Here is a 17,348-nt window from a genome sequence, read left to right on the forward strand (position 1 = left end):
AGAGAGAGATCGAGAGAGAGAGAGAGAGGGTTAGAATAGTTTGGACAAAGAGCTTCACGGAGCAGAGCAGAACAGTATGGACAGTAGGACAGGTCAAGCCGGGAAATTATCGAGACCAGGGCAGAGCAGGAAGAAACAAGACATGCGGCAAGGCAGCATGGAACACAATGCAGGTCAGAGAACGGGTCAGGACGGAGGAAAGGGCAGACCTGAGTACGGGGCAAGACGGTGAACAGGGCAGGTCAAAGAACGGGGCAGGACAGAGGACAGGGAAGGCCAGAGGACGGGGCAGGACGGAGGATGAGGCAAACCAGAGAACGGGGCAAGACGGTGAACAGGGCAGGTCAAAGAACGGGACAGGGCAGAGGACAGGGCAGGCCAGAGAACGGGGCAGGACGGAGGGCGGGGTGGGTCACAGAATGGGGATGGGCGGAGGACAGTGCAGGTCAGAGAACGGAGCAGGACAGCGGTAGACGAAAGTGCGGACCATGGCAAAGGGCAGTACATGGCGAAGAACGCTGGCGGACAGGGAAGGGCAGGGTCAGCTCGTGTGAGATGGAGGAAAGGTAAGAGTTCAGCGAGATCAGAGGTCAGAAAAATAGAGATAACAAAGAGAAAGCAGAGGAAAGAAGACGGAGGACGCAAGTCAGAAAAATGCAGGACGGTAGAAATCAAAGGGCAGAAAATGACAACACCGTTCCAACTGTGCCCCCTCTTCCACTTTTCTGTCCTCCCCATTACGTCTATAAAACCACCCAGGGCCGTGCCATGCCGTGCCGTGCCGTGCCGTCTCGTGCTGTGCCGTGCCTGCCGCGGCGTGCCGTTGAGCCTGCGTCTCACGCACACCGCGCATGAACATGCGAATCGCAAGGGTGCAAAGGTGTCAATTCTTTTAGATGAGTTTGTTCTTCGCACCATACAGGTGCGAAAGAAGAGGAATGCAAACAATGCGCTGGGTAGAAACAGGGATCTAACCATGCCCATGCACCATATTATCGAGCTGACTAAGTGCCCCGCCGCTCATGTGTTTCAGGTGCAGCTCGATGCCCCCCAAACCCCACAGCTCCTGCACTGAGATCCTGGTCGACCGTTTCGCCGTGTACCCGGATTGTTGCCTAAAGCAATATGATTGCGTGACGCACGGATGAGCCTGCCAATGGGACTGCAATGCCATGGATTGACTTCCAGGACAGCTTCGCGTCGACAGGCAGCGCCATAAGCGTGTCAGAGTGACGGCGTTTTTCGTCTAGCCACATGCATGTGCGCCTAATTTTCGGAAGGTAAATCATGCGGTGGCCGGTGGTAGTGAACATGAAGGTCAAGCAGTAGTGCAGTAGTACAAGTCAGTCAGTAGTAGTACAAGTAGTACAACTGAGCGTATCTAGCGCTAACAAAAATACAATGAAAACCCCTCGACTAGTACTTTTGAGCTGTGCGAGGATATTGCAGTGACTCAAACTACATCCCACAGTGGTGATTTTACCATACACCCAGCCCGCTGTCCTCACCCAGAGCTTGAATCCCCACGTCATCGCAACGTCACGTCTCTGCCGGGCGGGATCCCCGTCCAAACGTCTGCACGGATCCCACAGAGTGGTGTCTGTGCATGTTAACATCTGACAGCGGAGGCTAAAAGAACTATCATATCGACGAAGGCGGACCCAAAACGCTGCCTTGGAGGGGGGGGGGGGGGGAGAGGTTAGGGCCCAAACTGATATCCTTGACTTTCGGAAGCTCCACGGGTATCATTTTCCGCAACCCCATTAACCCAAGGAGTAGTACAAGACAAACTTCATTTGAGAGTAACTTGCTTACATTTTCCTTGAAGTTCAGAGAGGTGGCATTTTTCATCCGCCTTTAGTTTTTGAATGCCATCTGTTCCACGATTACCACATTTGCTCACAGTCAGGCTGGACTAACCACGCCCGGTTATGTTCCTCTGAGTACACCACATCAGACTGCGGTAAATTCACACTGACAACCACTGAGACCATTTGTCACAACCGGTCACATCTGCGCACGCTGATGTCAGACCTGGGCACAGCTGACCACAGCCTCGTCAGACTGACCACAGCTGACCACAGCCTCGTCAGACCGATCACAGCTGACCACAGCCTCGTCAGACTAACCACAGCTGACCACAGTCTCGTCAGACTGATCACAGCTGACCACAGTCTCGTCAGACTGACCACAGCTGACCACAGCCTCGTCAGACTGAAATGTAGGTGCATTTCAGCTCACAAGCTTAAATGCTGTGAAACATGCAGTCAATAGGCTGAAAATGTCCCTCGGTTGCATAAATCGCGTTACAACATCTATAACCGTTCTACACCTCACCACCAAGTACCTAAGTACTTGGAAATGCTAGCGGCTGCATATTTTTCTTCAAGTTGACCTGCAAAGTTTGCAAACAGTGGAGCACGAAAGCCCGCATATGTATTCCGTCGCGTCATGCAGTTTATTCGCATTGAAACCAATCAATGAAGCGGTTGCAAAACAAGTATTCGTGGAAGCATCATTCAAACAAATGAATAACGATCTTGCTTTGATATTGAAATATGCTTTAAATTTCGCATCTTCGTCGCACCAACAAGAAGCGTATAAGGCGGTGTTCCTATATTACATAGAGCCGTCGTAAGTACATTTTTTTGTAATTTGATTAATTGCAAATACAAATTATGTTGCATATCAAATTACAATTTGCATAGAACAATCGCCGCTGAAAAACAATGCAGGTTCTAACTTAGCAGCCGGGGCCTGTCACCCTCACTTGGGACAGCCGTTTTTACCGACTATTTAATGCCATTATATTTCACACATCGCCGGGTTTCACACCTCCAGATGGATGCCTAGGATTAGTCTGGCTTAACCTGAGTTCAGTGGTGTCATTGGTATCTAAACCATGGTGTGCCTAGAGGGTGCGCATAAAAAAATGAAGTTTCAAACTATTTTCACTTGAGTAGGTCAGTAAGACGTCATGAAAATGGACATTAGCATCACCAACGCGCTAGAAGCAAAGCCCTTAGCCCTCTCTCACCATGCCGATTACACCTTTTGGCCAAAAATCTAGATAGTGGATTACTTGGGCGAAAGGGAATAAGGATAACGTTTGGGGGAGCAGCAGTGCTCTTCAAATCCAGATATTTCAAACAGCGTTACGGTGAGCATCACACGAATGCTCGCGACGAAAGGGGCTCGGTGGGGCGTATACAAATGTCATATTACCTCAATTGATTTACCTTTTGCTCTACCTAACCCCCTTTTCCCTCTACGTTCTCTGTTTGACATCCCCCAGGAGAGCAGAAAAATCAAGCTATGTGGCACAAAATGTACGTGCCAAACAGACCTTTACCTTGCATCTGTACTCGTATATTACTGTTGGTGCGTGCGCGGGCGCCGCTCCGCAGCCTCTACGACGCTTCCTCACGAGAGCAAATTTATTATGAGTAGCCCACGGGTCGGTATACGAACCGAATGATGTTATGATGTTACGCGTCCGAACTGACATGTAATGACTCCGATGCGCCCGACATTAACACACACATGTCAGCCACAGCTAGGATGAAGCGGGTGACCGAGGTATCGGCGAACGGTAAGTTTGGTTGGGCACCGTGAACTACAATCGCACCGTACATGGCTGCATGCCCTCAACCACGGTGTACATGGTTGCACGCCCTCAACCACGGTGAACACAGAGAAGGGGTCAAGCAGTGAATCAGCTCCGCTGTTTGCCTGGTGGTAATATTGAAACGGGACAGAAACGGAACCAGATGCATTGAGAAAAATGAACGGTCGTGGATCTTATGGTACGCCCAACTCAGCGGGGATCGCACGCGAGCGGCGAATAACGCTAGTAAATTGCGCCGCGAACGCTCGTGAATCCGTCGACGGCACGACGGGCTTTGCGTGGGGAGACCTGCTGCGCAAGCAACGACAAAATAGCCGGCATTACCTCAGCTTTAAGAGAAAAAACGGGGCGACAGAAGAAGCATCATCATGTTGAATGGACTCGTCTCAAGCCCCGACCCATGTATGATGTGGTCTTGCGTTTGAACGCGGTTTCAGCGAGTTCCAACTCCAATGCGTTCGGGGCACAGCGCGAGCCCGTAACTTCTCGGCGAGTCACGAGCGCTTAACTCCGTCGTCCGTCCACGCCGTAAGGAGTGGTCCTCTGCAGGCGGGTCGCGGGTGCCCGCGTTGCCCTTGCATTTCGTCGTGCGCTGTCTGCCGCGAGCGCCGATGCCGGGTAGAAGATGTCATCCGCGTCTCCCGAGCGCTACCCCAGCCAGCGTATCGCGAGCGACCTCCTTTGGTCTCGCGGAGTCCAGGATGGTCCCTCGCGACGTAGAGGGCTCAGTGCACGTTATTACAGTTCATTAGCACCCTTTGGCAGGGGATCTCTTTCCCATTGCCCGCTTAACGCCCAGTGACCCGGTCCGCTTCGGAAAGTCTGACATCGGTTTCCCCGCATTGTGCCTCCGGTGTCTGAAGCGAATCCCTCTAGGAGGAGAGGGGTCTTTGCCAACCGAGCATGGACCCCGTGCGAAGATCGCTCGGTAAAATCGAGCTGGACCGAGTGACACAAAAGCAAAACACAGAAAAAGGGAAAAAACACGCTCTGGTTACAGAAAACCGCGTGTGCGCACTGGACAGGACTCGACGGAGTTAGACCGCTGCGAATTATAAAAAAGAAGATGCTAACAACAAAACAAAAAGATTAGATGGGCACAGATGCTATGCGAAGTTAATCAATCAACCAAGCAGGATGAAGCCGAAAAAAGCAAGGAGATGAGACATCGTGAGCATGAGAAAATCCGTGCATGCGCGTTGGACTAAGTTTTGTATGAGCTCAGCCGCTCCGAAGTATAAAAAACGAACGAATAACTAATTTAAAAAGGTAATTTAACCGGATCCGGACGACAAACCGAGACTAATTAGTCAACTTCACTCGACAAAGCAACGAACAAAGAATGGGGGGACGACAGCGTCACCATGAGAGAACCCGCGCATGCGCGCTGGCGGTGATTCAGTGAGCGTTCGGCCACTCCGAGCCATCGGGAAGAATGAAGGAAGCAAGAAGCTGACAAGCTGTCGTACCGGCAAACAGACTACCGCCCTAGCAAAACAAGAGTGTCATGGACATGCTGACGCCGCCCGTGCGCCAGGCCGGGCCGCGACGCGGAACCGGTGAGGGCCGTGATGAGGCGATGCGCATCCACTTAGCCGCTCCCAGCGACCAGACCAAGACTGCCTCGGCGTAGGCTAATGAACTGAGCCGCCCCGCCGAAGCGCGTGTCACCGGTTTCTGTCACCATGTCCACCCATGCTGGGCGCGATTGCCTGTCGCCGTCCGATCAAATCACCTCTAGCTTCTCTTCAACGCCAAGCAATTAAAACGCAGCCCATCACCTGTATTTAAATTATTCATATATAGTTTCATGTTAGGCTACATGCGAGGCTTCCGTTCTTCGTCCTCACAGGTCAACCACCACGCGCGGGTCCAGCGCCGAGACCGCGAGACATACCGTTTCATCATCCTAGATTATGGGATCATAGAACCCCTTTCCCCTGCCTTTAGCCCCGAGACGGCGTGTCGGGTTTGGAGAGTCACATTGGCCAGTGTCATCCCTTTCCCCAGCTTCACAGCAGGGAAGAGGTTGTTGCGGCCCGCGCCCGCCCGGCTGGGAGGGATCGAGGGAGCAGCTTCGGGGCGCACAGCTGTCCATGGTCCGGAAAGGATGAGTATGATAGGCTGCGGACCCACATTGTGCGTGATGCGAGGCGTCGTGACCGGACTGGCGGCTGCCAAGCCCCGGCGTCGGCGTCCTCCAGCAGCCACTGTCCTCCCCCACTGCGGTAGTTCCACTCCCTCCCCCGCCCTTTGCCTCAGAGGCCTCCCCAGGAAGCTTCCCTTTTGTTTTGTTTTGCATCATGTTTTACCCCTGTGCTATTTCTCGAAACTGGGTCAGCCCACCCTCGTTGTCTGCATGATACAATCGCTTGGCCGGAATGTCTTCTTCGTCCGATACGTTGCGAGTCGGCGCGCCCTAATTTCGGGGATCGCCTCTAACGCGGTTTGGACCCGGGACTGGGGCGTCATGATCGCTTGCGGTGGGGCAAGGTCCATCCGCCCTCTTTCCTTCTTGCCGCGGGCGGGTCCAGGCTGTCCCCCTCTGACCCAGTTCCGTATGACGCCGACGATACGGCGCCGTGCGTCTTGCAAGCTTGTCGAGCGGCTGGCGGTAGATGAAGCCCTTTGAAGCGGCGGTCCGAGGACGGAAAAATAGGCCGCCGTGGTGGGAAGTTCTGTGAGGTTCGTTTACGCTTTCGCGCGCCGCGCTATCCCGCGGGTTAGTTCAGCAGCCGGCGCCCTCCTGCTGTTGCGGGGAGGCCAGACGCAGCTTCTGGCGGATGTGCATAACTTCCCAGACTCCTTTTGCCCTCACGGTCTTGTTTTGTTGAGAGGGAAGCTGCTGGCCACGGCCGGCTTACTTGCTGTTCCACGCTCCGCCGGTTGGCTTTACCGATACTGGACGAGCGGGCTGGAAAAACGGGCAAGGCGGGCGGCGTGTCTGAATGTATGCCTACAATTCCACCGAAAAATATTTTGAATACACTTAATAGGTCGTAGCACATCAAAGTGTGCTGGGTACACGCTTATAAAATTGCTGATCTCCTACCGGTGGGCCTCTTGCACAAGCCACTGCAACTCAGGGTCGGGGGTGAAAAGGGCTTATGATTTACCGGATAAGATCGGTGACAAAAACTGACACTTTTGAAAAACAGTCTGTGACAAACTTGCAGAAATAGAAACCAATTTTAACAGAACGGACCATATTTAAAAAGATCACCCCAGCTAGGCGGACAGAAAGCTTGGTATTGGTTTGTATTCGCTAACGCTTGCAGCGTAAGCATCTGTAGAGCACATGTCAGAACGTTGACGTTTTGCTGTAGCGAGCAATTTGAGCCATAACGTGCTGTCAAATATAGTAGTTTTAATCAGGACAGTTTTTAGCAGGTGACAGAAGCATACTGCAAACTATCCTTTATCAATGCTGATCCCCGATCAGCGGTGGCGCAGTCTTTTCTAAAGCCCCTCCCTCAGATCAATACTTTTTACATATTTTTTCAGCCATGATTCACTTACCATACTAAACAGTGTAGCATACCAATTTACTAGGCTTATTACTAGTCGTAAAAATCGTGGCTGGCCACAGCATCTGGCGACGAACGTCATCAGTTTGCTACGCAAATTTTAAAGCGCCGTGACATTTGAGACAGATGGGCTCGATTGCTCGCCACGTGGTAATGCATTGGGTTCAGTGCAAGGCTGTGGGCTGCTGTTTGTTGTGGTCATGTTGTGACTGATTGACTAGAAGAACGAAGCTAATCGTCAGTTTTAAGGTAATAACTTTTCATTGTTAGGATTGTTGTTTATTTGTATTGTAGACTGTTGTATTGTATTGTATTGTTGTATTGTATTGTGTTGTATTGTTGTATTCTATTACATTGTATTGTTGTATTGTATTGTATATTGTATTGCATTGTTGATTGTTGTATTGTAGACTGCCGACCTAGGGTTGTTGTTTGTGGATACCTGAATAGTAGCTTTCAGAGGTAAACGGAGGTCGTTGGAGTGACACATGTTAAGGATTCATCCGGGGCTTCCTGCTGATAAGAGGAACAGCGGCTTTGGAGTAAGAGGCCGAGCATCGCTGGTATAGGCCTTTCACATTGCCCGCTGTACCTTAGACTTAGCATACTGGTTGGTGGATAGGCGTGGGATAAAATGTTTTTGGTCGTGGCGATATTGCATATAAAGTTGATCAGTGGATTTGTGGGGAACATTATTCACATAGATAAGACAGTAGTAACAGCCTTATTCCTCAGGGAGAAACCAGGAGAATGGAGATATACGTGAGTTGATATTTCGGCAGCATGTCTTTGTCGAAACAGTAGCAGAAGTGAATTTCTATTGTTTCGATACAGACATGTCGCCGAAATATCAATCCACCTACATCTTCATTCTTCTGGTTTTTCTCTGAGGCATAAGGTTAGTATTACTGTCATATTTCATATGAAGCTAAATGAAGGTGCCAAAGGTGCTCAAAAATGCCGTTTGTAATTACTGAAACCAGCACTGCGTGAATTTTGCGCTAAATAATTTGTGTCATGTTAGGAAGAGCAAGTTCTGCTCGGGCAATCATTACGCAAAGATAGTGAATGTCGCCAACGCTTCCAGCTGATTGTAAGATGACATCACAAAACCAAAAGTGGTATTGTTTCAGGCGCTTGTAGAGCCATGTACTCGATAAATGTACGGCTACAGGGATGCAATTTTGCAAAATACCTAGGGGTGAGGGGAGGAAATGGAAGGGGGGATGTGATAAGAAAAAATGCCTACGCCTGCCTCTGAAATGCACTTAGAACATTTTCTCCCCCAATTTGACGCACTTTCTTTTCACAGGTGGGAGCAGGGATGTAGTTTCTCAAAATTCGTTTTGGAGTCTAAGCCCTTTAAAATTATAATAAATGAACAATCATGGATTCAAATGACAACTTAATACAGGAAACTGCATCCTTGCTAAGGAACCACAATGCCCCCTCCACTCAAATTAATAGGAAATAGGAAATGAAAAGGTCTATAGGCTGGTTATGTTAGGTATGCCGTTACCTGATAATTGTATTACTTAAGTCTCAACTATCATTCAGTGCCTAGCGACCAGCCAATGACACCTTGGTCTAAATGAACTCCCTAAACGAAAATGCTTGATGGTTGCGTCGCATTGCATTTAAGTGGTCTATATTTTTGTGGCTTATCACATTTATAGCTATATTGCAGCGGTTTCTGAGAGATTTGACTCCAGGTCACAAGTAAGATGGTTCCAAATTTCGTCGGTGACAGAAAACACACTGTTTCACACCCGCTCAGGGTAGATGACAGGTAGAACGAAGTTAAACATAAAAAATTGCAGCACTAGACTACAAGTACACTAGCTGTGCGAAGTAGGCTAGATTTTCAGTTTATGCTGAATTTTGGCGGTCGCTTACTGAAGGTAGCGTCGCGCGCATTTCACAATAATGAATGTATTTTGAATGTGAATAGACGTAGTGCCCAGACTGTTTGCAAAAGAACCGCAGGGAGCTGTGCACTGCATTCCACTGACAGCATGCGTTGGCTGATGACAGATAATTTAGCACATTCTATAAGGTAATACGCACGTAGGTATTCTATGGGTAGAAAAGTTCTGAAAGGCTCAGGCTTCAAACACACAATCCTCATGCAATGAATGAATGTTACCGATTGAGCTATGAATTCAGCATGCTACCGATTGAGCTACAGAGACCAACACATTTACCGCGAAAACCCTAAAATTCACGGCATACCGTGTAAAAAATTGACCACGCCCACGCCGTGAGAGTTTGGCTTCTCTAGACAAGAAAAGGTCAGTGGGCCAGCTATAAAAAAATAATATTTCCTTTGGTGGTAGGTTCGTCGAAATTGGTCCGATAGTATTCGATTAACAACTCTGTGAAAAGCAGGCCTTTAACATGTGAACTGTGTGGGCTAGTAGGAAAAGTAGGCCATGGAGCAGTTGTCCTACCAATTTACTTCGGCGGGGCTGACTGCAAATGATCCCTGTCACCGGCTGCAGGTGCCTGAGAAGATCTCAATCATCGGCACATCTCTCTCTGGTTTATCATTTGTAGCTTTACACACCGCTCCATTTCACGAAAAAACGGACAGGCGGTATAAGCTTCTCATTCGGCGGTTTGCTTGTTTAAAGGAAATGTTCCACATTTCACGGTACTGAAGCATGTACAGTGTCCTAGAATTGCCGACTTTGGGTGCAAGGCAACACCCTATGAGGAGGAATTTTTCACTCCTTTTCCCCATATTTTATGTGAATTTTCCACTCCTGCCTGACATTGTCTAATCGCACATGCCAAACCCATATTTCCCTTTCTGAGGCTTCCAGATGTCATACAAAACCGAGCACTTGAAACCACTAAGCAAAAACAAGGCTTCACAGAACCTGGACACTCATGGCTGTGTCCCGCCTCACCTACATCTGAATCATGTATATGTATGCACAGAGCAAGGGTGCCAGGTACCTTCAAGCCCAAGACCCTCCCCCCCCCCCCCCTCCCCAGCGACTCCAGCCGCTTGCACGCATCAAGTTTGGTTTGTCACAAAACGCGTCTCAATCGGCGGCAGTATGCCAAATACAAGGTTTTCACGCATCCCCCTTTTTTTGTCTCACCACCACACCACGAAAGCCGAGACTGTTGCAAACACCAGCAAGGCCTGGTAGAGAATTTTACTCCACGTATTTCTCTAACCCGAGGAAACTTGACCATTAAATTGCATCGCTCCTGGAATGCAGGAGTGAAAAATTCAAGAAATGTCTTCTAAATGAAATTTGCAAGATCAATATCACTATTTAAGCAATTATTTTAAGAGATTTAAAGTCAAATCAGCGGATAACATAATTTTTCCGTACAGTATCACTATCTATTTTTATCTGACTACTTTGTTTTTTTTTTTGGTATCATACGAGTGCGGTACCACTTCATTCTTCCTTCTTTTCCCATTGCTTTTAGAGGTACCATCTGTTGCTTAAAATGTTGACCAATTTCTGTGCAAGATGGTCCAGCTAAAGCTTGCACGTATTATATACATAAATTGGATTAATTCGCCAGCCGCCCAAGCATATTTGATATGCACCCAAGTGTGAACAATTCGCAGGGAATGAAGGAGACAATTTGAAGCACGGCACTTATTTTTGCCGCCATTTTTGCCCGGCTACTCCCTCGGTTAGTCATTTGTTGTTCATGGCGTTGCTCGATAATGATAAATCTAAGCCTTTTGAGTGTCTAACTCACCAGGCTAACTGGCAAGGCTATCCTTCTGCTGCCATATAGAGGTTTGGGGCAGACCTGACGCAGCTAATGCAAGAGTGTTCGATGGCGCAATTCTGCCCTCCAGAAACGTTTATCATACACACCTCTTAGTTGTTTCGCATTTTAATCACGTGGGTTGGTGGACATGATTGATCTTTCTATTTCGGGGGCGAGTGGGAAGTCTCTATCGGCAAACTGTGCAAACTGTGATACTGACTTTTTGTTTTGGGGGACCAGAAGGAAGAGTGCCCTTAAAAGCCAGTAAGTCTCGTGAGGACCAAGTAATTGCTTACCTTTCCAGCTTTTAGCACATGATTTGTAACCAGAGTTAGCCATTTTCGGTGTTAATGCACTGAGTTTTGTCATAAGACAAATTACGATGCCACAAAGCATGCAGTAGGCTTATTTTGTTCCATAGTCTTGATTACTTGTCTCAAATTTCTTGAAGTGGTCCCTCATGGTTGTTTTAACCAGATGTTTTCCATAGTTGTCATGGTTTGCTAACTGGCAAATGACTGTACTGTATATATGCACTATAATTTTGACACTGGGATACTTTAAGCTGCATAGCAATCATAATATAAGGCAATTATTAGCAATAAGCAAATTGTCATTCCATGCCATTTAAAATGTGAAGCCAACATCTCAAAACATGTCATTAAATATGAATGAACAAACCTAAATAGATGCCTTTGCTGCAGCTCAAAACTCAAGCAGCAAAACTGGCATGGTCATCTAAAAGTTATGTTACTTTTGGAGAAGAGAGATTGTTTTGTGCAGCATACCCATTGTTGTCCTTGACAGAGGTTAACCATGGCAATCAGGATAAGGTATTCAAAGTGATTTGAAGTCTCTTCATTTGTGTGTTGTCAACTTTGTCTGATGTCAACAAGCACACCCAAATGAACCGAATAAAAATGCAAGTTGAAACCAGTAAAAATGAGCTTTATTATGTTTTATCATAGGTGCTGCTGTCAACAGATAGGTGAGTTGAAATGATGTTCAACATATGGACTACCGTAAGTTAGGTTAAGTTGGTTAAGAGCATGGCAAGTGACAATAGGAATTGTGCAAAAATCAGTAACTCACAACTGCTGCTGTGATACCAACAGGTTAGACAGGGTGAGATGAAGTAAGACCTCTTTAGGTTAGGCATAGTTAAGCTACCTTCATGGAAATGAGCATTGGTATTTTGTAAGAAACAGTGACAAAATGTTTGTTTTCCCTGACTCCATCTTAACAGAAGCCAGAGGTATGTGTATTGTGTTTGACTTGGTGATGGGCTGATGTGTAAGAGTCCAAAGTTGTTGTTTTTTTTTTTTGCTTTTTCAAGTGCTTTATCCTTGTTGAATTTTCTGTCGTTATTTTGTTTTTGAATTTCTTTGCTTTGTTTTGTGTTAAAAATGCCGCGGAAGGGGAGTTCAAAATGCAACATCAAGTTATTCGTGCTACTTAATTTTTCATGCTCATTACACTGTCATGAAGTTGGTATGCTCTAATGCATTCTGTTTCACTTAAATAGGCTAACATGTTAAAAAGTCAGTTTTGTCAAGTTTATGATATTACGTCCATGCCAACTTGAAATAGATGTCTGTTCGTTGACGCATCAGTCACTAGCTTATAAGCTCCATCTTTCGTAAATGGAATTTTCCATTACCGGGCGGTCTTTTTGCGATGAAATTTTTCACTTCCCCCCAGTTCAAAGCAATGCTAGCTCAGTGAGTATGCATCAGATATGATAAAAGCAGTTCATTCATAACTGTCGGTATATTTTTAAGCGGAAAAGACTGCTCTACACAACATAACTTTTTTATTTAGTAATGTGCTCCTCAATACGTGATTGTTTACGTCATCGTAACACGCGTCACATTGATTGATAGCCAATTGACGTCCGTTGTACCTAGTAATTGTACTCAGGAACGCCAGGTATGAATGGCTCGGCAATCATGTTTGTATTGGTCTTGATCAACGCATGACCAATGGAATGGCAGGATCTGAATGGCATTACTGCGGCAACGTGGATGCCTGGGTGACATCGAAATCGTTTACACGAAATAGTATGCACATCTTCGCGGGTGTGTAGCTCAGAAACTCGGGGGGGGGGGGGGAGAGAAGGGCATCTTTGCGATTTGCACCTACTGATCTTTAAGATGTGTTTTCAATTTAAAACGCATACAACTGTAGAGCGCTAACTTTAGCCCGAGGCTAGTATCGATATGAATGAGTTTGAATGCCAGCCAAGAGAACTCATCCACCAGATAAAATAATTTTTCTCCGAGTTGACGAATGGCGCAGCATCTTTAAAGCCGTTTGCCACTGGCATAGACGACAGGGTCAAAGCAACGGCGTTTTTTTCCATTATTGCTGCCGTCACCAGAAGCCAGGAAGAACATGACCACCTGGGGTAGCAAATCGGTCAAATGGAGACACATCACGGTCAATACCACTCCGACCATGGCACGACAACCGTGCGGTAGTGCAGCACATCCTGGTACAATTTCGGTCATTCTTAGGGTCGTGGGCGGTCGTCAGTGCAGACAGTCACGCGGACACACCGTTCGCTGATGCCCCTAGGAAGGACCTGAGGCTGTGCCAGAACCTGCGCACTACCAGACGGTTAAAAAGCCCGTGGTCGCAGCAGCGTTGGCAGTCACGTGCTCCCACGAGGCCTATTTCAGGTCTGAGACGATCATGTCCTGTCGGGTTTCGGATGACGTCAGCGAGATGAAGAAAACAATCCTGTAGCCTCGACGCTGTTATCCGCCACCGGCGAATTATTTCGAGGATGCTGCGCCGTTCGTCAACTGGGGGATAGCGTGGTCAGGTCTGGTGGATGAATTCCATTTGCTGGTATTCCAGCTTCTTCAGATGCATGCTAGCCTGATTCAGCTTCTGTTCCAGTTTCATGTTCTGAAAAAGCTGTAATATGAAATTTGAGAGACTGGAATAGATGAGCCAGCCAGTCGTTGAATAAGAAGCGAAAGACGGCCATCTGTTTTATAATGAATCTGAATCTTGTGCAAAGGTTTCCAATCATATTGCAGAGAATGGTGTGTCAGTGAATGACATCTTTGGAGACATTGTAGACGGCGACAAGGATCAACTGCAATTGCTTCTGCACGAGGTGGAAGCTCACATTCTAAGAAGTGTGCATCGGATATACTTCGATGTACAATGAAACGAAGTACTTGTACTTCAATGTACAATATAGCGAAGCACAATGCGTGTTCATAAGAATCGAATAGTGTCACGCGAAGTTCTGTTGGGGATATGTATGCTTATTTCACATGGCTTAGCGTTTTCTGCCCTCTGATTCCAGGCCAAATAGAGGATCGGAGGTCAAAGATCAAGTGACTTTGGATGATCCTTATAGATGGATGTATCCTTATTTCACATGGCTTAGGCGTTTTCTGCCCTCGGATTTCAGGCCAAATACAGGATAGGAGGCTCAAAGGTCAAGTGACTGGATGAAACTGACAACAGGTCAAATGTGCTCACGTCACATTTATATACACAGTCGAGCTACATTTGTTGCAAGGATTCGTTTGACATCCAACTCGACGTGATTTAAAATGTTCTCGTTTTTTAGTATTGCTGCCTTGATCGTAAGCTGCAAAAGTATGTAATTCATGCCTTTATACACACACACACACACACACACACACACACACACACACACACACACACACACACACACACACACACACACACACACACACACACACACACACCACACACGCACGCACGCACGCACGCACGCACGCACGCACGCACGCACGCACGCACGCACGCACGCACGCACACACACACACACACACACACACACACACACACACACACACACACACACACACACACACACACACATATATATATATATATATATATATATATATATATATATATATATTATATTATCTCTCTCTCTCTTTCTCTCTCTCCCTCTCTGCCTACACACGCACGCACACACACACACACACACACACACACACACACACACACACACACACACACACACACACACACACACACACACACACACACACACACACACACACACACACACACGTATATATATATATATATATATATATATATATATATATATATATAAATCCGAACCTGATCGGCTCAGATAATTATTTCAGAGAAACGGCTTCCCACTTTCAGTCATTAATAGTTTAATAAACACCTTCTTGGATGCAAAGTATGTCAGAGTCCTCCCACCGTTCACGATATCATTAGCCTAAATGAATATTTGGTATTGCCTTATTTTGAATAAGCCGATACAAATCAAAAATGAGCTTGCTAACCTCCTATAAGGTTTTTGTCCGTTCCTGTCACCTAGAATCGAATAAGTTAACTCGTTTACTGTTGGATCTTCATTTAGGTCAAAAGACAAAGCTTTTCAAATGTCCTATCCCCGCAATCACTTAAAAATATTGTTTTGCTTAGTGTGGAGTATCTTACGTGGGTTCAACCTTTCGTAATTTGCATTGCAGAGTGCAGCAATATTTGGGAAGGTCTGACCGTACCGGTAGCATTCTGTCTAACCCAGACCTCTTCGCCCACTTAAGACTATTCATTCGCGCGCGACAATCACTATAACATTGAAAATGTTTCCGTATCAGGACGTTGCAGCAATTCTCTTGATCTTAGGATCTAAGAATCACTTCATATTCACCAACAAAAGTCACCATTGGACATCATGGGACCTGCATACGCTTTGCAAGTTATGACATTGCCTTTTTCATTAGGAATCAACAGGATATTTCGTCACGTGATTTTTTGACATTTTTCAATCTGTCCTGTTAATGCCCAGAGAGTTTGTGCTGAAATGTGGAACTGTGGCCGTCGTCATACCTAACGGTGTCAGTTGAATGCTCTAATATCTTATCTTTATATATATATATATATATATATATATATATATATATATATATATATATATATACATGGCCTCCTGGCGGGGCCCCCGACCACGAGGACTGTTTGTAAAAATCCCGGTGGGGTACCCTGTGTCCGCGCCCGGCTCCTCGTCCCCGGTGTCCAATTTGCATGCCGGCGGCCACCAGCTGCGATACAGGCGCATTCGCAGACGCAGACGCAATACAGCCAAGGTCAACGGTCGCGACCGTCGACCTTCGCAGCCGCCAAGGGCGGAATAAATGCGCCGCTCTCGAGAGGAGCCCCACTGCTACGACTGTACCTCGCCTCAGAGCCCTTGTCACGACGGAATACGAAAGCCAGCGCCACTTTGAATCCGGGCGCGGCAGAGATGACGTCAGCATGTGACATCCGCTGGGTCTGGCCTGGTCCGCATGGCGACCAAGGACGCCTGTGCACCTGGTGTGGAGCGGCAAAGTGCAGAGTCATGGTCGTAATAGGCGTGCAGCCATAATCCCCGGAGCCTTGCGCCTGCCCATGGCAACACTTGCATGGTCATGCTGCAGTGAAGAAGATTCATTATTTCGTTGCCTGTTACAGCTCGCAGCTAAGAAATCTTTCCAGGGATATGTCGTGGAACTTTTTGCTGGGAGTTTTCAACAGCGTGTAGCGTTTGATATCACGTTCGTTGTTTTCCTTGGCCGACTGTCAGATTGACCGGGAGTCCTGCTCGTTAGATTGCTCCACGGCGCATGACGTTTCTCAAATTAACTAATTTAGGAAACGTATGTGCCATGCGATTCAAAGCAAACAAGTCAGAACCTCCAACCACCCCGCCTCTGTATTGCCATTGATTCACGGGCGGAACATGTATGTGGAAGCCTATCACTATTCGAATTTGGGTGACCAAGGCCGACGCCACACGTCACATGGACGGAACAAACGAGCACACGCGCAGAACTGTAAGTAGCGTCCCCGAGATGGATTTCAGGCAGAGGCTGAAGGCGAGTCTTGGCGCGCGCCCCGGCCGCGCACGGCCGTCTCGGCCCGGCCGTGACGTCATCGCCTGGCTTCGGCCCGTCGCCAGCTGAGCTTTCGGTGGCGGGCGTCATGGTGACGCTGACGTCACGACCAATCGAGGTGGCCTGCCGACAGAGTGGTCAGAGGGAGGTCAGAGGTCGGAAGGCAAAGGGCGTCCTCAGCCCGAGAGGGGAGGGGGTCACGTGTTTTCTGATGCGCCCGCCCGCGGCGGGGTCAGTTCGAGTGACGTAAGACGCTCGCCATTTGCCCCCCCCCCCTGAGAAAGCCTGCAGCAGGTGGCAGCGGCCCGCTAAAGCCAGGGTGCAGGACGGACCGCTACCAGCATTATAGCACGTTAAGCCCTCGTTGTAAAATCCTGCCGTTGACACGGAATTTCGCAGTCGGATGGTTGAAGATGAGTGGTTGAAGCTCGCACAAGCACTGCTCAGCGTAAGCGCTGATTCCAGATGCCCATCTTTAGTCATTAGCCTCAGACTAGGCCTTCAAAGAAGGGTGTGCTTCTTTATCACACGACT

General features: G+C 47.7%; 1 pseudogene; it reads right to left on the bottom strand.

Moving 5' to 3' along the window:
- The window catches only part of LOC119100943 (transmembrane protein 87A-like), a 14,206-nt pseudogene extending 8,670 nt beyond the window's left edge, over positions 1-5,536 (bottom strand).
- Positions 5,537-17,348: the final 11,812 nt, after the last annotated feature.

Source organism: Pollicipes pollicipes, unplaced genomic scaffold, assembly GCF_011947565.3.
Source record: "Pollicipes pollicipes isolate AB1234 unplaced genomic scaffold, Ppol_2.1 Scaffold_2555;HRSCAF=2994_pilon_pilon_pilon, whole genome shotgun sequence".
Taxonomy (NCBI): domain Eukaryota; kingdom Metazoa; phylum Arthropoda; class Thecostraca; order Pollicipedomorpha; family Pollicipedidae; genus Pollicipes; species Pollicipes pollicipes.